The sequence below is a fragment of the Andrena cerasifolii genome, chromosome 1 (genome assembly GCF_050908995.1).
Source record: "Andrena cerasifolii isolate SP2316 chromosome 1, iyAndCera1_principal, whole genome shotgun sequence".
Taxonomy (NCBI): Eukaryota; Metazoa; Arthropoda; class Insecta; order Hymenoptera; family Andrenidae; genus Andrena; species Andrena cerasifolii.
The window spans coordinates 6,114,087-6,140,172 of NC_135118.1; the positions used below are offsets into that span (position 1 = coordinate 6,114,087).

Here is a 26,086-nt window from a genome sequence, read left to right on the forward strand (position 1 = left end):
GCAACTGCAGCCGCCCCGCTGCGGAGGGAGAGAGAGAGTTTAGAGGAACAAACACGCCCACGACGGTAACGCATCCTCCTAAGTCGTCGACACACCGTACCAAGGCACAAGACACCGTCTTTCGGTGGCGAGAGGGCCAGGAGGGTGCACGGGAGGAGACATTCGTCTCGCATTAGCATATACACGAGGAACCAGAGAACCACAGAGGGAGGGAGGGAGAGAGAGAGAGAGAGAGAGAGAGACAGGCTCTATCCGCTTTACGGGTGGAGCCTCTTCGCCCAGCGTCCTTTCCCTTACTCTCTGTCTCCTCTTGGTCCCACGGAACGATGAGTCCCATATAGCGCAAGAGATCGTTATTATTCGCGATTGCGAGATTCCCGCCGCTTTCACATCCACCTGCTGTCGATTACCGCGATCCCCTTACTTAGGCCAGTAAATGTTGCGACAATGCACCGAATCGAACATCTTTCTGTACCTATTGAAGTTCGGATCGTGGTATGGCTCGACTGTAAGTAACGTAGATCTGCTTTGGTATTGTTTAAGTTATTCTACTTTGGAATCCGGAATGTTAAGATGCTTTTCTATCGTGACACTTGGTCCATCGATGTACCAGCTTATTTATTTATTTATTTCTTGTGTTAAGTAGTTTGTAGAAACTAGAGAGCCTTTTACAAATTTTAACGTCGCTAGTGTCCCCAGGGAAATGTGTAAAGGTGGAAGGGTGTCCTTTCAATTTGTCTCTTGAGAGGCATCGGTGATCAGCAGCTTTCAATGAGTCACCAGACGCCCTATCGCGAGGGCCACCGACTGGCGCGTAAAACGGACGGGCAGTCGTAAAAGTCAGTGTATCTTTTGAAGCAGCGGTACGAGGAACAACGAGAAAAAAATTGTAGGACCGTGTGTATCTACCGACACGTGCTCGGATCGTCCCGTCGACGCTCGACCAGGCCATGGAAAAGCGTCAGAAAATTCAATGGGACGGGTATTATCGCGTCAATAATGTTTACACCAAGCAGACAGCCGTTGACGAGATAAACGACTTAAGGCAACACGATAAGTGCCAGAGTCGTCGGGGTCGTTCCTGTTTTTTTTTTTTTAATTAACATCTGTGCCGGAAGATAACGAGAGGTAATGACGATAAAACGGCGTCCTACTACCGTAACAGCCCTTTACAAACCATCCTCGAGTACCACTCATCAATGACAAGGGAACCACGCGAAGTCTCGAGCATCGTTGTCAACCCAAGCGGGAGACAGGAGACAGGAAACAGAAGCATTTGTATTTAAGATATCTAAAGATCTAGACAGTGAAGCACTCAGGATTTAATTTTGGGGGGAGCCAAGTTGAACCGAGATAAACATTTTTAATGCAAATTCAATTAAATTCATCACGTCATTAGGTGATTATAAAAAATTGAATTAAGGAATAAAAACGAGTTTTCCTTTCTTTTTCCAAAGCTCTTGAATCACTCCAGTCGTGGTTACATTAATCTCTTTTGTCCTTTTTCCTTGGGGGGTGCCAGATTCCCCTGCCCCCCTCTGGGTGCGCCGCTGGTTCTAGGCTCTAAGTAACTAAGAACATGAGATATTTATTTCTAAGTGTCTCGTGAACAATTAGGTGTGTATGCAAACAGTCGAGCGTAGGTCAAGTACTTTTCAATTTCCTACCTAAATCATTAACCCTTCGTGTGGTCCTTCTATCGGAGTCTACGATCACGAAAGAGGCAGAGGAAGTGTACTCCGAGAAAGAAACGCAAAAAGGATCGCGGAGCGCGTTCCACATCGAGCCACCTGCCATCGACGTGGTCGCAGGGCAATCGATAATTTCTACTGATCCGGCAATTCGGCAAAGTCCCGGGGATTTTTTATTAATAACACCGTATTAATCCTGTTCGACCGTGGCGATAAAACGAGCCCGGCGCGGCCGGGGATACTCTCTCGTGACGGCGAGCGTTGGATATGATAAACCAGCGGATAAGGATCGAGGGACAAGGGTGGACGATCGCGGAAGGAGGGCGAGAGGGAGAGAGACGGAGAGAGGCAGCGGAGGGCGGGGAGGAATGGGGGCGAAAGGGAGAACGTGGAACGAGAACGTGGTCGCCCAAATTAAATCCTCGGACGTCGAAGCTGCAGCGGACCGTTTGCTACGTAGGATCGGGCCAAAAGGATCGAGAAAAAATTTTACGAGGGTCTAACGGGTGGGTTGGGTCGTTCGGTGTATACGAGGAGGTATATCCCGCCGCATCCGGACCCATGGACCGTCCGACGATGTACAACGTCCGACGGTCCCATGGTGCACCGGGACCTGCGAAGGCTCTGGCGCCGTATTGGGCACAAAGTCACTGCTCGATCTCTCCTCGACCTCTCTTTATCCGTTGCTCCCTCTTCACCACCCTTTTCGCTCTGTCCCGGCTCGGCCAGGGGAGAGTTGTTAAGGTTATATTGCCAGGCGTTAAAGCAACGCAAACGCCGCAAAAACAATACGACTTTATTGCCCAGGCTCCGAACGGGGGAGGTGGCGAGAACGTTTCAAGCGGTTCTGCTCTTCCTCCCGGCATTTACACAGGCGAACGGCCGGCGTTCGTCAAAAAACCCGTGACACATTTATGAACGGGACTGAGCCGCGACTTTGACCGAACATCGTCGAGGAACAACCCCTTGGCTGCCCGACGAAATCTGATTCGATGAGGGATTTCGTTACTGCCGGGGCACGTCGTGGGAATTTACGATGGTCGTGAATGCTTTAGAGATTTCTAGAATGCGGTACCTATTCTTCGTGAAGAATTATTTCCTTCGAAATATCGAGTCTTATGGCTGCTTATGTTCAAGCAAACTACCCCCCAAATCCTAATAAGTAGGGTAAACTGTACAATGATTGGCACCCTAAGCAGAAATCCCAATTGGAATGACTATATTTTTTTGTGAAGTTTTTATATGGTCTTAATTTTCAGTTATTATCCATGATTATGGATTTCTGGTATTTTGTTTTAAAAATATTCAATGAAAAAGAAAAGTAGACATAAAAGTACAATCATTGGCATCCTGAAATTTGAGGTTATATAGAAAAACATATGTAGTTAAAAACGAAGTTTAAAGTGTTTAAACAGACTATTGCATTCACTATTAAATACCTATAACACTTAGTAAATCTGTATTTCAATCCATTACTTACAAGGAGAGTATTTTAGGTGTCCGCCTCCGATCATTTTGATTTTTGGATATGTTATAGAGGACCGAAAAATAAGAAATCGTGTTTTTTTATTTTTCACCGTTTTCATATTTGAGGGTGAAAACTGCGTTGAAAGTTAGGGTTGAAAAATCATTTTTGTGGAATATCTCGAGAACTATTAGAGATAGGGGAATAGTGTCAATGGACGAATTTTGTGTCTTTGAATGCGAAATATGACTGACTCACCAGATTTTCAAAAATCCACAAAAATGATTTTTCAACCCTAACTTTGAACGCAGTTTTCACCCCCCAAATATGAAAACGGGGAAAAATAAAAAAACACGTATTTCTTATTTTTCGGTCCTCTATAACATATCCAAAAATCAAAATGATCGGAGGCGGACACCTAAAATACTCTCCTTGTTAATTATAAAGCGACAAAATATACTTACCTACCCCTTATCAAAATTTTAAGAAAACACCTAAAACTCAGCCCTTTTTCTCACTTTGTGGTGTTGTCATTCTTAATATTTGTCTTTTTAATCAGGAGTGCCAATGATTAGTGCAGTTTACCCTACCTGATTCTCGTACGATTCATATCTGACTACTCATATCTACTAACCGATTTCACCGCGTGAGTGTTTATCAGCGAAGGAACGCGCGTCGATTTTCCCCGTCGCCATAAATCCCTCGCCCTCGCACCGTAATATATCCCATGGGCACGGCAAATGGCCGTCTTGTCCCGATTCGGGAACGGTGTAACCGTTTAAACGGACGCACAGAGGCCAGTGGGCAGAAAGGGGGGACACGTTGTTTCCTCTGCGCGGCGTTTCAAAAAATTTCACCGCTGTTCCGACCGAAATATATCCGGGGACATCGGAGCCGTGACGGGGCCAGGTTTCCCCGGTGCTCGCCGGGGCAGGGCTCGAATGTCGCGCGGAGGCACTAAGTGGAAATTGTTGTCAAAAACGGCGGGACTGGGACCGCGTATACCGGTTCGACGGTACCAAACCGTGGCCGCTGGCTCATATATTTCGGGGGGCCCGCGGTACCAGGGGCCCGGAGGACGTGGGCGTGAGGGAGAGGAGACACGCCGCACACAAGCGCGTCTTACCTGTACCCGGGAAGGCTATTAGTCTCGTCTCGCGGGGAAGAATCGTTCGCGGTTGAAATATCGTGCTGGAGCATCGCTCGAGCACGATCTCACCCCGATGCGGTATCGTTAACCCCTTGGCGACCACCTCCGATCGTGGCACAGAGTTTTCTTTTATAAACAGTTATCATCTATGGGCACCATAAGTGAAAGTGAAGAAGCTGGGCAATGAAAAAGTGAGAAAACTAAAGTAGAAAACTGAAACCAAGGTGGCCGCTCATATATTTCTTCACGGTGTTAACAGCTATCAGTTTTGCTTTGAATTCCAATTGAATTAGATAAACCAGATTCGCTATAAAAAAAACTCTGCAGGAGTCTTCCTAAGGTTAAACAAAACTCTTCAAAGCAACTGCTGAAGTACCTATCTATGTTAAATCAGAGGAACATCGGAGATTTCGTGCACAGAAGCCAGAGAACGCGGAGACATCCAGCAAGTCAGCTCGCCCAGCCGTCACCATTCACCCGGCCCCCGACTCATTGAGGATGCGTCGTGGCCACGTGAATGGGCGCCCCCGCACCACGAATTATGCGAGGAGCGGCCAAGATGTTTATCGTCCGAATGAATTCAGGAGCGCGGAACGCGAGGCGGAGCAGGGAGGAGGCGAGGGAAACGCTCGGGGGTGCGGCGTATAACGGCTAAACGTAGGGTGGCGTGAAGCTTCGTCGAAGGTGTTGACACAAGGGGAACGCCGCGGGTGGAGGCGTCGCTACAAGCGGGCTTCATTCACACCTCCGCCTCTCTCGTTTCCTCTCCTCATTGAGATCTCCGGAAGAGACGGAGAGCTTCGCCGTTGACACCTCCTTCGCGACGATCCCCGATCGCGACTCACATAGGGCGTCAAGTACATTCGCGACGCTTCTGGGGAGGGGGGAAATTGATTAGCAAGGGAAGCAGCGCGTGGGAGAATTTGTCATTCAATTTGGGAGTGCTCCGAAGGTGGGAGTATGGATGTTCAAAGACTATGAGGAATATTGACTCTGATTGATGTAGCATTCGTAAGATCTGAAGGAGAGAAGTGTTTGTCAAAATTTTGTATCGACCACTAGGGAATGGAGGCGTGAGGATGAGAGGTTGAAGGAGCTGGCAAGCGTGAAAAATATGCGAACTAGGGTAGACCGGGGTAAAGTGACGCGAAAATAGTTTGAAGTCGAATAAAATTTTTCCCTTTCAATAAAAATGCGTGGAAATAGATTTATAATATAATTTGAACATTACTATTGGTAAATGACGAATGGCAATACTTAAAATAAATTTAAAGTATATTAAAATTCAACTTGAAAAGAAAATGCCAAAACGACCACTTTACCCCATATATGGGGTAGAGTGAGCTACTATCTGGGGTAAAGTGAGCTGAAATGAAATACGAGTTTTAATTATGGATATAGGTAATTATTAACCTCTTGCGCTGGGATGACGTGTGTAGCACGTCAGTTTCTGTTTTTTTTTTTAACCGTGGTTGTCAAAAACTGTGGCAGATTTTTCTTTTTTTAGAGTTTAGAGTCTGTTCCATCACGTCGCGTAGTTTCGCAGCTAGCTAACAGGTTAGGTTATTGTGCACATCACTCGTGCATCTTTTCTTTGCAGCTCAGTTTACCCCGGTCACTTTGCCCCGAATGTGTACTCAGTGGAAAATGAATTATTTAATGATGTTAGGATTAATGTTTTCTCAAACGCGTGTACATGTATGTTTATAAGCTTGTTATAAACACGCAGAAAAAATTTGGAGTTAAAATAACACATTTATGACTCATTTATCCGAAAAGCTAAATGGAAAAGAAAACCATTCGGAAGTCTCTAAAAATTAATTTCTAATTTTTTAAATGAATTTCCATTTTTCGATATCTGAATGTGCATAATTATCATTGTGGTATTACACACATTTATTACGTCACCAAAATTTGTAAAAATATTCTATTGTTAAAGAATAAATTAAGAAAGCTCATGTTACCCGGAGGTTCACTTTGCCCCGGTCTCCCCTACCTATGTGAGTTTTAAGCATCAAAATCGAGAAAGGACGAAGGATGATAGCAAACATTTTCTGATGGAGCAGCGACCCAGGCTGAGCTGAGCAACTGCGAGAGGAAAGTGGCAGTAACGATGCATCCACTGCATGGACTCACGGCTCTCGCGAAAAGCATTGTGTTCTTTGTCGCGTCATTATCGGGTATTAAGATCAGTCGAGGGATCCTCGATCGATAAAATTAGCCGTATTCGTATGCTCATCCCGTGACGAAGGTGTGGGCCACGGGAAGGGCTGAAGGGTGAGTAGGTGGAGCGGAATAGGACCACCCAGCCCGTGTCGGCAGCGTTAGTGTTAGCATAACGCGTGGGCGCCATTCTTTCCTCCTTATACCTCTTTACCCTCCTCTTACATCCCTTTCCGGGTCGGCATAAGTCGTGAACGTCACCGCGGCTCTGTCCACGACGCGGAGGACTACCAGGGCCGGCCATTTCGAAAATGGCGCCCGACGCGAGGTGTCCTTTCTTTACCGCACAATAAACCACACCGAGGGCCGCGAACAAGAGATCTACCTTTAGTAACGTTCTCGAGCATATCCACTTGCTTTTTCTTTATTCTGCAACGCGTCTTTTCTTTGTACTATAAATCGCATACTTACACTCGAGACAGCGCAGGAACACGGTAGTAGAGGCGCGAGCAAATTTATTCGATGCACCGTCAATCTGAGGCTCTTAGCTTTTATTATTCCCTGCGATGCAAATCGGACTCCCTGATTTAGAGTCTTGAATTCGCAACTGTGCTTTGTAAAGATATAAAGATATTTTGAAAACGGTGCTTTTCGTTGCCCGATGCTCCGAAACGAAAGCCACGGCCCTGAACGTCGGCATCCAAACCCATTAGAAGCGCTGGAAGATTTTCAACGGGGGATCATTAATAAACGGCCGAGTCACCGTGTAACCGATCCGCCATTGTCTCACCGGATGAATGAATTAACCTCGTTCATCCAGCCAGACGACGGATTCTCGGAGACAGAGCCGTCCTGCGAGGCATGGCCATCGCCACGAAAGATCCGAGGCGTCTACTTTTCATATCGAACTTCGCCCCTCCAGGAAGAAACACGCGGTACCCTTCGTGGCTCGAGAGGGCTTATGAATAATTCCAAAGGCCGCGACGAATAATCGATAACTTTGCGAAGTACCGCGTCAGCCGGCCTCGGAAACCAAAATTTCCCACAGCGCCTCAGGGGGACAAAGGGGACTTCCATACTCGCCTTCGTTCAGTAGGTACTTTTCACAATCACTAACAATCGAAAGAAAAAGTTTCATGGAAGCTACTGTCAGTGGCGCATTCACAGGAGAGGGTGGCGGCAAGGGGCCTGGCACCCTCCAAAAAAAAAAGGAAAAAGAAGATCAATGTAACCACTACTGAAGCAATTCATGAGCTATGTAAAAAAAAAAGGAATACCCGATTTTATTCTTTAACCCTCGGTTGTCACACTCTTAGACCATATATACCTATAGACACGGCCTGCTCTATATGAAGCCACGAGTCAGTGAAGCAAAGATAACGGGCAAAAGTGACGCCACTTGTGGCAAAAGATAATTCAAAATAGTGGATAGTACCTCATACCATATATACAAGTGAGGTTATATCTTTTTCTGTGAATAATTTTTGAATAATTATTAATAAAGGTGCAAACATGTTGTATAAAGAATTGCAAAGACAATGATTAAATCGCATTTTCGGGAATATTTATACATCGCTGTAACTTCCATCATTACTTTGCCCACATGTGATGTCACGTAGATGATCTAATCTTTGCGTCAAGGCAGTTATCTGAAGCCGTGTCTATAAGTATATATGGTCTAAGGTCGCACTGGGTCAAATTAACCCTGCAATTTTTGTTAAACAAAACACTTTTTATCGGAACTCTTATTGCTTCAAATTATTTTTAAGCACGATGACACTTTAAATGTCAACTTTCTACGTTCGGCATATATTCTACAATGTTCAAACTTTATCTGAGAATTTTGAGACTTAATTTAACAAATAGTTTTTAAATGACAACTGGTTGAAAATTGGCAGGGTCAAATTGACCCAGTGTGACAACGACGTTCGAAAAAGTAGGTGTGACAACCGAGGGTTAAATAAATTTTTATGATCACCTAATGAATTTTTGCAACACCCATTGAATGTTTCCTATATCCTATTGTCGATAGGACATCAGGCTTTTAAATTCATGAAACAAAAGAAAATGGGTTTCCTCGCGTACAAATATCCACAGTGCAGAGTTCCCGAAATTCACATTACCCACTTTTGACTTGCTCTGAAAACAAGGTGTCTGACCCTCCCACCCAAATCGTGCAAAGGACTACAAAAGCCCTTCGTGTAATCGCACACGCGAACGATACCAGCGCGCACGCAGCGCGGTGTAGCGCGTATTCCGGCAGTAAATCATTCGGGCTGAATTCATTAATTAGTCCCGCGGGAAAAGAAGGCGGGGAGGGGAAAGTTATTAACGGACATCAGAGGCGCATGTCGCGACGCGTTTGAATCGACGACGGCCAAGAGATACGATGACAAGCGATAAGGCGGCGGCGCGGAGGACGTGGCAGGTGATAAGTCGCGCAGAACTCGCGATAGGAAGCGTCGTAACCGGCGCGATCGCATTCGCAGACTGTCCTCGGGCCGCGAGGCTCGTAGGAGGATCATCTTAACGACCATCTAGATAGGGGACGGTGAAATGATCTGTAAAGAAAACCGGTGGCGAAGTGGTATCCTCCGGCTGCCATTAATCAAAGGACAGGAGCGCTAATGAACCTCTGCTGGAATCGCGGGCTGGGGAACCGTTTCTGTTCCGAGTGTTCACCACCGCCCCGAGCCCCCCGCCCTCTGTCTGCGCGCCCGTCTTTGAATCGACGAAACCCCCGGAGGGCAAACGAATCAACGAGCAAACAAATGAACGGGAGAGGGTTGCTCCGCACCCGAATGATCGAGCGGCTTACCAGAGCGAAAGCTCGCCTTATCGGCCGGGCGCCCAGAGCGTCTTCGCGGTTAACAAATGGAACGGACATTACGAACGTTTACGCGCGAACGCGGGCGCGCGTTCGGCCGAGGAAAATCATTCCTGGGGGAAATAAGTCAGATTGCAAGCGATGAACGAGGTGTAGGTAAATAGGTACGTTGGAAAACAGACCAGTGGAAGATGGTAATTGGATGCACTACTGCGATTCTGTGTAGACTTTCTATGGAAACGAGGCATGGTTCGATTTTTCAGAGATTGATCGATGCTTCGAAATGTGTAGGGTGGGCATGATAACAGAACGTGTTCGATATGTCATGGTGAATGGTGTAAGAGTTCAGCAAAGAAAGGAACGTAATTGTAATATTGAAAAACATTTCTGAGGTGTACCTATGGGGAGGTTTCTAGCGAACCTGAGTGTCGAAGTTGATTTAATAAGTGAAACCAATTTTTCGACGAATTTTTTCCTTTGAAAGATTCAGGGAATTTTATAGAGAAATAAGATGTGTATCGTTGATTGATTGTTAACAGAAGGCTATTTAGTTTCGTCTAATGTATGTGGGGTAAACTTGCCTAATTCGTACCTGCGCCTAAATCGGGGGTAGATAAACATACTTTTCAACATTCGTGTGATGATTGTAGGGATTAAATATCAAAGTACGAATTAGGATAAGTATGGTACGATTTAGAGACATTAATTCGAAATCGAACTTATTCCACGTTAAAAATAGATTTTTATGAGTGGAATTGATTCTTTTTATGAGTGGAGTTGATTATTTTTGTTTGAGTTTATTAAGCTGTTTATTCTGTTGAGAAAGAGTTGATTACCACTGATTTTCTTTCATTTTCCCTGTTATTCTTCGTGTAATAAGCAATTAGTATGATGTAACGTACTGTGGCGCATCTTAATATGATGTGACGCACCTAATAGGAAAATATGGATGCGTATGGAATGCAGAAAACACGCGAGGATATGCGTTAAACTGGTGTTTAAATTATAACAGCGGCGTATACGATAAGTAGAGCCTGCAATTTGCTTTGTGTTATTTGCTGTATTGTTTCCTCCGGGCTCCCCTTTTTCCCTTTTACCGCCATCCCAATTATTCGCCGCCCCGGGGGCCGTCCGATCTCGCCATTATCGGATGACACGGGCCTGCGCTTTTATGTTTAATTGATATTTTTCGTAATTCCCCTGAAATCCAATACAGAAACGCTCCAGCGAACAGATATAATCCCGGACCCGACATTGCTCTCGTTAAAATATTTCCGATGGAAAATATTGCGGGGCGAGTAGATAGATACAGTTCGATTGAAAAGTAACTACGCGTTAAAACCATCTGCTGTACCTATCTGTTCAACTGTTTCACGGCCTTTTTGGTCCACCCAATATCGTCTGTCCTTTATGTATCGCTTCTATTGGATCGCAGCGTATGAATTGTACGTTTTAATGCACAACACTACTCGCGTTTAATTCGATATAGAAGTCTAGAATTCATAGCTGGAACTCGCAACTTTTAGACGAGAGCAAGTAAGACCTCTGAATCTTGACGGCAAACACTTGGTAATCTGAGCAATAATGTAGCGAAATAAAAATTAACCGAATTGCGGAATTAAAGGTCGAACTTAGATCTTTATAATTTCTTCGACCGCAATCTTACCCACAGCAGTAAATTCCATTATTGCCCTAAGCCTCAATAAAGTTAAACGTCATAGGGAAGACCGGGGTAAAATGAGTTTCCTTAATATGTTCTTTGACAATAGAATATATTTACAAATTTTGGTGACGTAATAAATGTACGTAATATACGAATGATAATTATGCAGATTCAAATATCGAAAAATGTAAATTCATTTAAAAAATTAGAAATTAATTTTTAGAGACATCCGATTGGTTTTCTTTTCCATTCAGCTTTTCGGATAATGAGTCATAAATGTGTTATTTTAACTCCAATTTTTTTCTGAGTGATTAAAACAAGCTTATAAACATACACGCACAAGCGTTTGTGAAAACATTAATCCTAACATTATTAAATAATTAATTTTCCACTGAGTACATATTCGGGGTAAAGTGACCGTGATAAACTGAGCTCAAATGGCTGCTAAGAGCCGATGCGCTAGTGATCTGCGCAATATCCTACCCTGTCAGCTGGCTAGAAAACCACGCGGCGTGATGGAACAGAAACTAACCCAAACAAAATGAAAAATCTGTCACAGTTTTTCACAACCACATTGCAAAAAAACCAGAAGCTGCCATGCTAAACATGTCATTTCAGCGTAAGGGGTTGATATTTACTATATCATTAAGTACAGTTCTTATTTCTTTACATTTCACTTTACCCCATACATGGGATAAAGTGATACCACTTGCATCATTTCTTTCAAGTTGAATTTCAATATACTCTAAGTTTATTTTAAGAATTGCTATGCGTCATTTACCAACAGTAATGTTTAAATTATATTATAAATCTATTTCCACGCATTTTCATCGAAAGGGAAAAATTTTATTCGACTTCAAACTTTTTTCAGGCTCACTTTACCTCGGTCTCCCCTACGTATCATCAAATCTACACCACAATGGACATTTCGGAAATCAGAATCAAGTAGAATCTATTAACAATTCTCAACCGCTAAAAAAAACTTGCTGCGCTCGGTGTTCCCAAGTTTCCCAGACGTTTTCGCCCGAATTGGGTCCCCGGCGTCCACAAGGAGATGTAGTAAAGGCTGATCTTCTTTCTGTTGCGCGGCAATAAATAAGGACCGTCGTAAAAGCTCGTAAACCCAGATAATATCTCGAAAAAATGCTCGCCCCGCGGCTCTAACCCGCTCCAACTGTTGGCGGCGTCTCTTTCCCGTGTCCACGTCGGCTAATAATGTTCCCCGCGCGGAAAACGGCTGAATTTTTTCCAACCACCTCCCCGGACCAATCCCTTTATTCGCGATTTATCGGAACACAGCGTAGAGAGAGCTGTGCGGGGGCCAGCCCGCGACGCCGAAAATGTTCGGTGAAATTAAATGAACAATTCGTTACGGAGGGTAACAACGCTCCGCGCCGAAATGGCCCTTCCCTCCCTGGTGACCCCGTACCGCGGATCTCGCTGACTAACTCCATTAATTAATCTGTATTTATTCACCTCTCGAGAGGCATTTCAAACTTTCTTAACCGGTACCTGCCTCGAGGCGATAAATCTGTGCATTTCCTGGCGATACTGATACCTACGCTTGTGGAAAGGCAAAGAAAAACAGGTACAACGGCGAGAGTTATACCCTCGTTGTATGCATAGGTAACGTAACGCCTTGTCAACAATTGGCGTGCAACAAAGATTCAATCGTGGCCATTACGAGAAACAGATATTCAAAGGACTGTCGCTGTTTCACTTTCAGCAAGTAAATACGGAAGGATTTCGAAATAGGTACCTACTCTCTAATTGTAGGTTAAATAAAGCTTAAGGAGGTTCGATACCTCACTCGCGGGGCAGGCGGCGAGAGGGGTAAGCCTAGGCTTATACATGGGAGCTCTGAAGTGATACCAATCTTAGATAAAAAAAAATTATGTAGACAAAAATGTTATTTACATGTCTATTCCTAATAAAATTATTACTACATACTTTCTTTTGGAATTCAATTAAACAAAAAGTATGTTTAATGCAGTTAGAAATATAATATTTTCGTTAAAAGTAGCGTAAAATATGCGAGCGAAATGCGGCAACGTCGCTTTGCGTCCATCTTTCTTTCTCTTTCCACTTTACACTTGTGGCGTCGCAACAAATTACTAAATACATGTTTACAGCCTGGTAGTGTTTTTACAAATTTTTACTGTATCCTTTGTACAAGTATACACTGTACAGATGACTACCTGGCGTACAGCGTTGCCACGTTTCAAACAGTCCCTTCAGGCAGTTCCAAAAATACGAGCACATTGCTGTCTATTTATTCAATTATCTAATAAACCGTACGGTAAATGTCCAATTTTTTCTTTAGAATTTCATAGGAATACTTAAGCTTTTCATTGCAACATTTTTAGGACTTTCTCACTATTTTTAAGGACTCTGTGTAACATTTTATAGAAATTTTATCGCTTCTCCCATAACAGCCTGTGTATAAGAGCGCAACTTTGAATTCAATTTTTTCATAAACCGTGCTGTCAATCGACTTGAAATTTTAACGCAATGCGGACTACACTTTGGACATTGGATCAAAACACTTTTCAAAGATTTCTCGTTATTTTTGCTCCGGTATCGAACCTCCTTAACAGTATATTGCTATTTGTATGACCACAGGGAAAGTTTAAGTAGTCGAGGTTCTGGTGTATGAAAATGACATGATCCATACCAGATAAGGAAGTCGCCGTGAAAGGTTTGAGCTTAGGAACGCCCTTCGCCCAGTTAAAGCCCAGGCATCGTAAAGGTATCGCTTTCCAGTAAACTTTCGCAAACGCAGGATTGTCTCCTCTCCCCCGACCGGTAGTTCGCGTGAATCGCCGGGAAAATTCGTGAAATCGAGCCCCTCCGGGGGCAGGAAGACCCAAAGGGAGATACGATCTGCTCTTAACGATCGTTTAACGACGGTCGTGGGGCTGGAAGTGGCGCCAGGCCCCTGTCTTGCAGCAGCGTGTTTGCGAGGAGCGTAACACGAGGCCAGAGGAGTACTAATAAATTCTCCAAAGTCGGTATCGTGCCGTATATTCCGACTGTTTTAAGCGCGTCGCGTCCGCAGCGAAAAAATATTACCAGTAAATTTCCCACCGGCGTCCTTCCCCCCCCTGACACTGAAATCCTCGGCGTTCACCGCCACTTAAGCGCCACTTTCCGACCTCCCCGTACCTCTCCGCTTTCATTCGCTATTTCCAACGAATCACCGATACCGAATCGCCTCGATGAATTTTCGAGAGCCAGAAGAGATGCGCCTCCCGATAGCAGAGACTGCCGGCGACGCGAACTTCGATTTCCATCGAGCGCGGTACACGCGATCGCGCGTCGATTACACCGAGTCCCTTACGTGTTAACAAGCGCAGCGTATTAAACAATCCTCTCGTATATCGGCTAATTGCTGTTGCTCCGTCCCAGTAAGAGGGGCCAATTAAAGGATAAATTATGCGTCCGCGGTTAGACGCAATCAACCGGCGATAATCCTCGATTTACAATGCTGCGCCTCTCGATTAGCTGGGGCAATATATTAGCGCCGCTTACAAATTGAGCGCGCGAGCGAGCGAGCGGGCGAGCCACCGATGACAAAGATTTACGAACGCGCTTTTTGCCCTGTTGATATAAGCCCCCGTCGTCCTTTTAGCGGCTGGACGAGCCAAGGAGGACGGTCACGTTTGTTATTCGCGTTAACTGCGTTAACGCAGCCGTGAAGCAGCTCGCTCGGCCCTCTTACCTGCGCAATCGTCCCTTACCCGGGGGGAGGCCTCGGAGAAGCGGAAGTGGGGCCCAAGTGGACCGGAGAAAACGGCGAAGGACAGGCTGTACGGTCCCCCGAAAGTATAGCGGCTCGTTAACGTAAGACAACCGATGCCGATAGGGATCGGCTAATCTTCCACGAGAGAGAGCCTAGGCTGGCGGTTTTCTCGGTCTCCGGGGGAGACTTCAGCAGATTATCCTGGCCTGACATTCCCGAGAGCAGCGTGTATACGTCTGGACAATTAGAGACCGCTACGAGACCGCGTATATAACGCAGATTCTGTAAGGTCGATTCGTTTACGGCCTTGGCGAGAGTAGAATGTGTCTGGCCGTCGATACGGCCGCGCAATTATCGCGGCAACTGTGGCTAATTATGGCTACCAGTGCGGATGTGTATAATGGTACAAAAAGCTGGCTGATTAATAGCCTGACACGCCTGTAAGCCTGTTAATTCGTGGTTTTAATTACACGAGAATTTACCGATTTTTTTTTTTGGAAAAGAATCGTGACTCGTTGTCGCTTCGTCGTCGAATCAAGGTGACCTTTTCAGAAGGGATAGTAAGGATTAGTTTATGGCTTGTGAGATTTCCACTAATTCCACCCAAGAAAGTGGAGAAAAGGTTGAAATGGCGCGGTCGTCGTGCAATTAGAGCCTAAACTCGATTTAGCTCGGCGACGGCGACGCAACCGGTGTGCACACGATGACCAACTCCTAAGGCTGCTGGAACAAATGACAAAAACTGCCGACGCTGACATTGAAATATCAACGGACGCTCACGAATTCATCAGGGCTTGCCGCCCTCGGTTCCCTTCCTCGCGAACGTCGCCGCCACGTGTGCGTCACTCGGGTCGTTCTCTCCGAGAGGAATCCTGGCCGCGGAATTCGTGAACGGGTGAACAGGCTCGCGCTTGCAGCTTTTGTTCTGGTCGCGAGTCTTCGGTTTCCCACTTCGGTAGAAGTATAAACAAAAGTCAGTCAAATATTTAGCTGACAGTTGCTTGTTTTAGCACGAAATATGACAGGAGTCCTAACACCGAGTTGGCGACTCAAGAGTGTACATCTTGCAAAACTAGATTCTCCCCATCGCGAATACTAATTAATGGCCCCGTCGCACAAATCAATAAATACTCCAAAACCAACCCCCGCGCTAAATTATCCCCAAACAGGAGCGCCCATTCGATCGACGACGCCAAGCCGCGAGAGCAGAGGTGCAAAATAAACGCGTGGCCATCTTGGCGAGGGTCGTCAAAATGGCAGAGGCGATAGGAGAGGTGAGGTCAGGAGGAAGAGAGGTCGATTCGGACGGGCGCTCCGCATCCTCGATCGCGTCGAACGAACGGCCAGGCTCGGGCGGCCGTGTAGCGTGTACGAACTACAAACAATGGCTTTGTTTCCACGCGAAAAACGTGATACAACTGTAAAATAAGTATCTCGGCGTAGATCGACACGCGATCCGTCCGCCGCTCGGGGCGCACACCGGCTTCTTGTGTGCACGCACGCAGCCCGCGTGTGTGGATCCCACGTTTGCGTACATACGTCGCTTGCGAGGCAACGCCACGAGGGCTTCCCTCTCCTGGATCGCGAGCGCCTACATGCGGGCTGGCAGAGCGTGTGCCAGGCGCAATGGTTCCTTACGGATTCAAACGAGACAGAGGAACGTACACGGTGATACCTGTATTAAGTATTTAGCCGCGCGGAGAGTCTCCATAATGAGCTCTGTTCGCTAATTGCGCCGTCCCCGCATATGCGGTCCGTATAACTTGGCGGGTTCAGGCGGAATTCCGTTCGTTCTGGAGAGGAACGATTGGATGAAGCGTAGTACTAGACGAATTGTTAACAGAAATAACAGGGTTTCTGGTAAAACGGTGTTCCATGTGGCGGGTGGAAAAAATATTATGGGATCGTGCATTCTGCAGGTCGTAGGTGGTGAAGATGATAACAGACTAGAGTACAGGGAACTCAGAGGACTATTTGGCACCAGAGACCTGGACGCATCAAGTTGAATAGGATACTACCCTATTCCTAACAAGTAGGGTGAAGTAGCCGAATATGAGACCCGTTTCTTAAAAATGTCACAACTCTTGACGTAGAACAATTGGATTAAAATTCGATACACGTTTTAAAAATAGGATATATATTTTTTAGCAACCTATCGGAAAGTACTGTGACAAAGATTCGGTTTCTTCATAATAAAACGAAAATGAATGTCATTCAAATACGTAGATAAGAAAATGGGTTCCTAATATGAGATCCAGTTGGTTTCTTCCCCTGAAACTCACTTTTTCTTTCGTTCTTTCTCTTTCCTTCTTTTTTTACAAATTGGGCATGTGAAATCTATTTCTTCAGTACCATAGTCTTCCACGATTCTACTGAAAATACTGAAAAATTTACGGGTTCTCAACATGAAGTATTACCATTAAGAAAACAATTAGCGATAGCAATCGCAGAGAGCCTCCAAGAAATTAGTATCAACCAGGAACACGATAAATTCGGGACTTTAACAAAGGAATTTCATATTTTTGAGTCCACTGGAAGGACACCCAATTTACCATAACTTTTGGATCTGCTACATAGGATCAAATCAACATCCACTCAAATCGAAAGAATGTTTCCTACATCTACAGATTTTATCACCAAAAAAAAAGAAACAGATTAAAAAACTATTTTAAAATAAAAAAGTAATGTTTCGCTTTGCACAAATTTTGTATTAAATAAATAAATATATCAATTATATTTAATATCTGTTTTTCCATTTATACAAGGTTTGTGCAATTTAGACAGGAATGAACAATTAGTTAAAGGTTTCTTGTGATTTTGATAAATATTATCAACATTATTCCAAAAATATAAATTTTGTAATATCTTTTTCATTTTCTCGAGAATTGTCGAGAATTCTCAAGAAGTATGATCTGATTTCTGATTTCTCGAGAAACAAAAAATTTCAAGAAATCAGGAACTGGACTATCCCACAATGTTCAACGCGACGCGAGCAATCCAGCACGGGGGACAGCGAGGCAGAAAGAGGGCAGCATTCGATAATCGGGCCTTACATGCGAGCATAATTATCGGAATAGGGGTAACACGCGTATATTATGAATTTCCAAGTGCACAGCTGTTGTCACGCACCGATACGACCCGTTCGGGCCGAGTCGCATTTGCAGGTCGTTTGTTTGACATCGCCCCGCTAACTGATACAACGGTAATGAAGAGGACGGAGGGGTTGGCCGTGGATTCCCGTACGGCCAAGAAACCGACCGAGTTTCCGAACGGAAAGGCCGCACCGGATGTTTCGGCTCGCCACTTTAAGGACATGTGGCTGGGCTCGATAGCCATCGGTCTTGAAGCTAATTAGCGGTGCACAGTGCGAACAAGCAGTCACCGCTCCTGCCACCGACATGATACGTGAACGCGTGTATATCCTCCACGTGACGGTGAACGCCCTTCTGCATTTTTTTTTTACCCTTCTCCTCCTCGTCTCCGAAGGAGTGCTGGGCCCTCTTCTCTGCGCACCGGGCAACGATCGACGACCAAGCGTCACGAACGATTTCGCGGCCAGATATCGGAGCGACGTTTCGTCGTTCCTCGTTATTACTCGCATAATTTCTTCGAACCTCGCTCAGGGCGCGGGAAAATTACGGCCGAGCGAAGCCTCGACCTCGGCCGTGCGTGCAAAACCGGCGTACGCGGCTTGCACCGGTACACCTGTACCCGGCGCGACATTAATCACGAGCAACGGAGTTGTATCTGTCAAGAACCGCGGGGGATTCTCTGAATAGGAAGGACCTTAGCAGTGATTCTTCGGGAGCCATGAAAATCCCCGGTAGCGGGTTTCGAGGGCGATTCCTTCGAGTGGCCGCGCTTTGCATGGAGTTCTTCGGGATGTAAGATAAGTACCCAAATCAAAGGATAGTGTGTTATAGATAACAGTGATAGTCAGAAGGAAGATTGAAAGATACTTCAGAACAGTGGCGCACTCAGAATTTCATATTGGAGGCAGCCGAGTTGAACGGAGAAAAATATTTTTAATGCAAATTCAATTCAATAAAATTTATTGGGTGATTATACGAATTTATTTAAAGGGTGAAATCCAGTTTTCTTTTCTATTTACAAACCTCTTGAATTACTTCAGACATGGTTACATTAATCTCCATTTTCCTTGTTCTTTGGGGGTGCCAGTGCCCCTTGTCGGCAGGGTGGTTTTCGTGCAAGAGAACTCGATAGTATAAATTGATTTCGTAACGCAAACGGCAAGTGGACTATCCTACCGAGCTCCTTTAAACGTACCTATACCGAAGCCTACGATGCCAATGAAGATCCTTAGAAAGGAGGAACCAAGGATCGGTGAAAGCAAAGTAATTACCGCGCGATCTGCGGCCCGGTTTCGCGGGTGCCCAAGGAGCTGGCGAAACACAATAGCGATTTTTCGTACGGGAGCAGAGCGACTTTCAAAGAACGATCCCGCCCGCGCGGGGTTCACAATCGTTCACGGTCCGCTGCCCGAGATCAGCTCGGATCCTCGTAGCCGGGGCCCAAGCTTTCATATATAAAATGGTTAGAGCAATTCTCGAGTTTCACAGCCAGCCTCCCCGGCCATTGTCTTTCCGATACCCCGCTCCTTTCCCTTCTTTTTCTCAAGCCCGAGCCGCGGCAGTGGGGCTCGTCGATTAAAGCGGGCGTGTGCGCAGTCTCCTTGGTACTCGCGGGCACCGACTAATTCGAGCGTGAGTAGCTGGGTCGAGGACACCGAGGCGAAACGAAACGTGAAATTCTAGAAGACTATTAGACCGTGGAGAAAAAGGTGGGGCCTGGAACAGCGGAGACAGCATCCGTCGGAGAATGCCACGGAAGACGATGCCACGGGAAGATGACGCCTCCGTGGCGCCCGGATCTGCGACACCCTGCACCACCGAGTCCCGCCATTGCTGATCCACTATCAGTCCCCATTCACTTTCCTTCCCACGTTCCCATCTCGCCCAAGAATAACGAGCTTTCTCCTAGCCGATCCATAAAATCCCACTGTACCAACGGTGGCCTCCCTAGCCGAAGGACAGGGCTCGAGGAAAATCGAAATAGCTCCAATAATAAGAAGGCAATTACTACGAGCAGCGAGACACCTATAAACTGGCGGGCCGAGCCAGCGTGGAAAGTGAAGGCAGGATAAAGAGAGGCGGAAGAAGGAACACGGTTAATTTGTTGTGTATCAGCAGTGGCAGCAGCAACAGCAGCTACGAAGACAAGCTACGGACGCAAGCGGGGCCCTCCGGAGAAAATAACTAGAGATAATTACGCGCATAAATCACGGTGTTAATATTCGGGGGCGTAGGTAGGAGGCGCAGGTATTCTGCCCATAGGTAGAAGCGGGCTCCTCTCTCGGGCTACGCGAGAGCTAGAGCGAGAGCAGAGGTCGACGGAGGTACGAGAGGTACGGGAACGGGGTATGGGGAGAACGGAGAACGAAATAATGCCAACTCTGGATCGGTAGATCATTCCGTGGCCGTCGGATACGCCTCCTTGTTAGCCAGGGTTTACTTAGTCCTGCGACGCTGCCAGGACGTGCGTTACGCCCGCTAATAGCCCATCGGTAACGAACTACCGTCGGCATTTTTTCGGTGGACCCTTTAAGCGAGAACGCGTTTCTCCTCTCGCCGTGCGCGCGTATCGATCACCATCGTCGCCGCGAGAACAGGGATCGATCGCCTCTGGAAACGAACTTCAGCCTCTCGCTGTAGGCGTGTTCTTCTGTTTGCCAGCGATGCAGTGATCGAGGGACACGGTTACGGCGGAGGCTCGGTTATAAGCCCGCGACGGTGGACACAACGCGCCTGCCCGGTTCTGGAATGAATCGACGCCGCGGAGGCTGGCCATGGGAATCGATCTCGCGGTTCCTGGCAATTTAATTACCGCCGCGGTATTTCCGACATTTTTCACGGCCCCGTATCGGGGCATCGGGGACCGATCGCGAAAAATAAAGGAACGCACGGTGGCGTTGAAACACTCATAACAGGTGGACCCGGTGCTCGGGCTCCGGAGATGCATCTTCGAGGTGGGCGGTCCCACACTCCTTAAATCAGCCTGCAGCCACCATAACATTAAGGCTGCCTCTCACGGCGCGTCTCTCCCGGCCCTCTCCCGTTTATTTGTTTGCTTAGAGCGAGTAATTAGAATCCGATACAAATGGTTATTATTTATCGGCGCGGGGGAACGCGAATGGGACAGGGGGGAATGCAGAAGTAGGTAGGAGGGAACACCTTCTGATTGCCTGGCGTTATTAAACCGACCGATACCAGCAGATAAATACACGGACGGGCGGCGAAGCAGCGCTGAATCGGCCAATATATAACGCCGTGATCGTTGCTAACTGCTTTTCGTTTCGATACTTTGCTTCTTGGATGGTGCGTGCTGCGGCACTGGCAGCAATGCCGGGGTTTGCTGCCAATTATGGGGGTTGCTTTAATAAGTAAAAGACGGAAATGTGATGGAAAGTCGTGGTGTGTGGAATTAACGATGTTGTATTTCAAGGAGATTTGCTTCGAAGGGTTCCTGGGCAGATCGTGTACTAATGCGGAACTTCAAATGTGTTTCGCTTGTATGGGAGACCGGGGCAAAGTGAGACGAAAACAGTTTGAAGTCGAAAAAATTGTTCCCTTTAAATAAAAGTGTGAGGAAATAGATTTATAAAGTAATTTGAATATTAGATACTAATGATAAATGACGAATACTTAAAATTAACTTAGAGTATATTAAAATTCAACTTGAAAAGAAAGAAGCAAAACGACCACTTTAACTCATAAATGGGGTAAAGTGAGCTACTATCTGGGGTAAAGTGAGCTGAAATAAAATAAGAACATTAATTAAGGATATAGGTAACTATTAACCCCTTGCGCTGAACTGACGTATGTAGCATGTCAGCTTGTAGTTTTTTTTTTGCAACGTGATTGTCAAAAACTGTGGAAGACTTTTCATTTATTTGAGGTTAGTTGCTGTTCCATCACATCGCGTGGTTTTCTAGCCAGCTGACACGTTAGAATATTGCGCACCTCACTTGCGCATCTGTTCTTTGCAGCTCAGTTTAGCCCGACCACTTTACCCCGAAGATGTACTCACAATCAGTAGAAAATTAATTATTTAATAATGTTGGGATTAATGTCTTCTTAAACGCGTGTACATGTATAAGGTTGTTTTAAACACGTATAAAAAATGTTGAGTTAAAATAACACATTTATGACTCATTTATCCAAAAAGCTAAATTGAAAATAAAAAGCAATCGAAAGTCTCTAAAAATTAATTTTTAAGATTTTAAATGAACTTACATTTTTCGATATTTGAATGTGCATAATTATCATCGTTATATTCATTTAATACGTCACTAAAACTTGTAAATATATCCTATTTTATAGAGCAAATTGAGAAAGCTCATTTTACCCCGATCTCCCCTAATATATTTTATTCACACGGCAAAATAGCAGTTCCAATTTTAAATTGCACTTTAGAGAAACGGTGTGCTACCTGCAGATCGACAGAAATCCAATTTTAGCTGTAGTGTAATGGAACAGGAGACTCTTGTTAAAAATAATGTAAACCTCCGTCTTCTAAATGGTCAACTCTTCTGAGTCGTTCTAAAAGAAAATCATCGCTCTCTGCTTAGTTACCTGCAGGTAGCAGAATCAAAAACGAATACTCTTTATACCCTCGATCAATTCCAACAACACAAGTTCCGCAGTGTCTTCGAAACTACTTAGCAGCAATGGTGTCCTAATTCGCTAATCAACCCCACGTATAATTACCCAGCGCTCGCGTCGCAGGTGAACCCGGCCCGATTCTCTGTCAATCAGAAGACAATGAGAAGTTGGGAATCTAAACGAACCAGATACAACAATTAACCTGAAAGCAGCGACGCACCTGCCCAGAGCGTCGAGAAAGGGATTTTAACGATTTCATGGAAAAGAGCGCGGCGGACGTGGCGGTGCGCGAGGGGAGCGAGCACGTCAGAGCGATGCACCCGTCCTGCATTTCAGAAGGGACGCACGAATCGAAGAGGCGAATCTATCGCGATGCCAGACGCGTCCGTTAATAAAGTATAATGGGCACACGGTACCACGGCGACGATGTACACCTGACCCAGCGAATACAATGGCCGACCACGGCGCTCGAGCGCCGATCACGTAGGCCACGTGTGTGTGAACGGCTCTTTAATACGGGCTCGTAAACCATCCACGGGAGAAAAGGAAAGCTACGCGCCGTGACTCCCGACGCTGCCGCGTAAACAATATCACAAAAGTGCAGGAATAACCCCGCGCAACGTGCCGAAAATGGCTAATTAAACGAGCCGGGATTGGGAAAGAAGGTCGCTCGACATTTTCGGCCGCCGAGCGTATTTATCGCAGCCGAAACGCTGTACCATCGATCCTGTTCAAATTTGTACAGCCACCCGACACCATAATGAATTTGTTTCAATTATTCAGCGACATCTTCGTCCACGGTTAGCCGTGAAATACGATTTTCCGTTCGGCTGTCGGGTAATCGGCCGATTTATTTATCCGCGCAAAAATTCGACGAGGGGTATAGAGTAACGGCCAGTGGGAGTAACGTTGATTAGCTTCCGTGTTGATTTAATTACCGGGGGAATAATTGGAATGCCCGCCGACCCTTCCTCTTTGCCCCCCCTCCGGCCACGACATATCCACCCCTGTCGTTTGCTTCACTTTGTCTCCCGCATCCCATCGGCCTCGCATTCTCGCGGCCTCGCCGTTGCATATTCATCGATGGATTAATATATATCCATGTGTCGAAGACTCGACTGGAAACGATGTTACAGCCCCCACCCGTCTCATACCCGGAGTAGCAACGATAGCAAATTGTTATATCGACAGACACGCTGTTCGAAATAATTGGGGAAGCTCGATGTCTGGCGAGCGGCCCATGCATCAAGAATGAAAAAGATACGTTATATTTAATGTCTCAGGGCTGGCATTAAACTCCAGTAGAATCCAGTGCCCCACCGTCTAATTGCGAGGCCCGGGGAAGTGAATCAATTCCACCGGGGCGTATTCAATTACCACATTATTTATACGAAAAATGCGCAGAGAAATACAGAGCTTCGGGTTAAACTAGATACAAGGGAACGCTCGAATGAAACAGCGATTCCTCGGGAAAAAACATTTTTCCGCCCTTTTCCAGTGTTCCTCGCGGGCAACGGAAAAGCGAGCCCGCGTGATAGACGGGGCGTGTAGGACGCGGCATGGAGCAGACGCGAAAAAGACAACGGGAGCGGAGTTCGTTGCCAATTTTCACGAGCGCGAGAGACTCCCGGTCGCAAAAACGGGGCGGTGTATGGTTACGTTCGTACGGCGCGGCCATAGGCGAGGAGCGTATATCGCGGCGATGTTATCCGCAAACACGCGGGTTCGGCCAATTTATCCCAAGGGATGAGGCCGACGTGGCCTGGAGGTGGGTGTGGGGCAACCTTGTCCAGCGGAATGAATTCAGCACGCAGCCCCTGTGCGGTCGAGCCACCTCCAACCCCCTTTTCGCAGACCACCTCCAGTCATCCTGCTGCGCCCCCACTTCCCAACTGCTTCCATCCCCTATGTTCCTTCCTCTCTTCCTTTCGGAACGGAGGGCCGTCGTTACGGACGCTTCAAACTGTTCGACCCCAGGAAACAACGTTGCTGATCGCGAGTGGTTTTTGTTCCTGGGTTGATGCGAGCATGGTAGTTTGCGATACTCAGTGGATACTGGTCGTAGCAGCTGAGATTTGATTCATTTGACGAAGTATCAGATCGCCTCACATTTTGGGTGGTTTTGATCGGTACAGGGTATTTCTTTAATTACGTATGAAGATGTTAGTAGAGATGATGTAGAAAAGTGATTGCCAACTGGTGGGTCGCGAAGTGTTTTCTAGGGTTTCTTTTCACAACACCCCACCTACTTATACTATATTGATCTTCATTAAATTATTTAACTATGTTCCACCATCTCGACTATCTTCAGGTTTTTATATATAATAACTCGATAATAGAGTATTATTCTTAATTTTTTTGGTGGTGGTCACTCAAAGGGTTGTTTCTATAAACCACTCCCAAAATATTAATTTTTTTTCTACCCTTAATAATTGATTTATAATTTTTAGAAAAATATACGAAATGCAGTTAGTATGTAGCTATTTTTCGTTTCTTTTTTTCATTTAAATATCTTAAGTAGTAACCGAGAAAAAAAATAATAACGTTAAAGGCGTTTACCTCCGTATTATCCTTAAACAGGGAGGTAGCGATCTAAAACTTTACATAATGGTGTTTCAGGCAAGGAGCATTGTTTAAAAAACAACAACTCCAAGAATCGGCATGAGGGCCGTTTGCCCATGCTTACCCTGCTAGACCCTTTATACAATATTATAAAAAGGAAATCGCGACTCAAAAAAGGTTGGGAAACACTGATGTAGAAAGGTTCGAGTGTATTCTGGACTATCTATTTATCTAGGTCAGATGAGAAATAAAAGTAATTTTAGACCGTGAATCAGGGTACTCGATGGAACAGTGGCGCACTCGGGATTTAATTTTGAGGCAGGCGAATTGATCGGGTAAAAATATTTTTAATGCAAATTCAACGCGGTGAAAATTCATTACGTGGTTACAATTTTTTTTTAAATAATAAAATCCAGTTTTCTTTTCTTTTTACAAAGTCTTTCTTTGGGGGTGCGAAGGCCTTTTCTGGGTGCGCCACTGCGATGGAGCACCGACTGCACAAGATGATAACAATACGTATAGCTTCCTTAAAAGCCCGAGCTATTACTTTCTATATCTCTGCAGAGTATCGAATTGAATACATGAGCCACCCTTTCGAGCCTTAATCCATTCAAGTGAACCCACGACGAAGGCCTTGTGTGTTATCTAACAGCTTATAACCGGCTATCAACAGTGTGAATAATCCTTAACCCGTTACTATCGGACAAGTGGTGATCCGCTCCACATATTGGCGGTTTGGTGTACACCGACCGGCTGATTGCCACGGGGGCCTCTTAGATTTATTGACCTGTCAATGGTGGCGCGCGAAAACGGCGAATTTACAACGCCGCAGGTGTTAAGTTCCGCCGTGCGTGTAATAACGGCCTGATCCCGGGGCCTACGGTAAGCCACACCGTAATTATATTTCCGAACCTCTGGCCCGCCACCTTTGTCATTATCACCCGAGGCGGCGCGGCCGTAACTCAATGAGATCCATTGCGCGAACACGCCTGTGCGTAGCCGTGCAACGATAACCGCACGAAACGCGGCCGAACGAATCGCGCGCGGATCTACAATTTTTCAGCGTGGCCGGTGCACGCGATTCCGACCGAGGGAATCGTTCCCAGACGGTAAATATTTACGGCCGATATCTGGCCGCTGG

At 45.9% G+C, this 26,086-nt stretch overlaps 1 protein-coding gene across 5 annotated transcripts in view; it reads right to left on the reverse strand.

Moving 5' to 3' along the window:
• The window catches only part of Sowah (ankyrin repeat domain family member sosondowah), a 204,742-nt gene that overhangs the window by 150,393 nt on the left and 28,263 nt on the right, over positions 1–26,086 (reverse strand). The window lies entirely within an intron of this gene.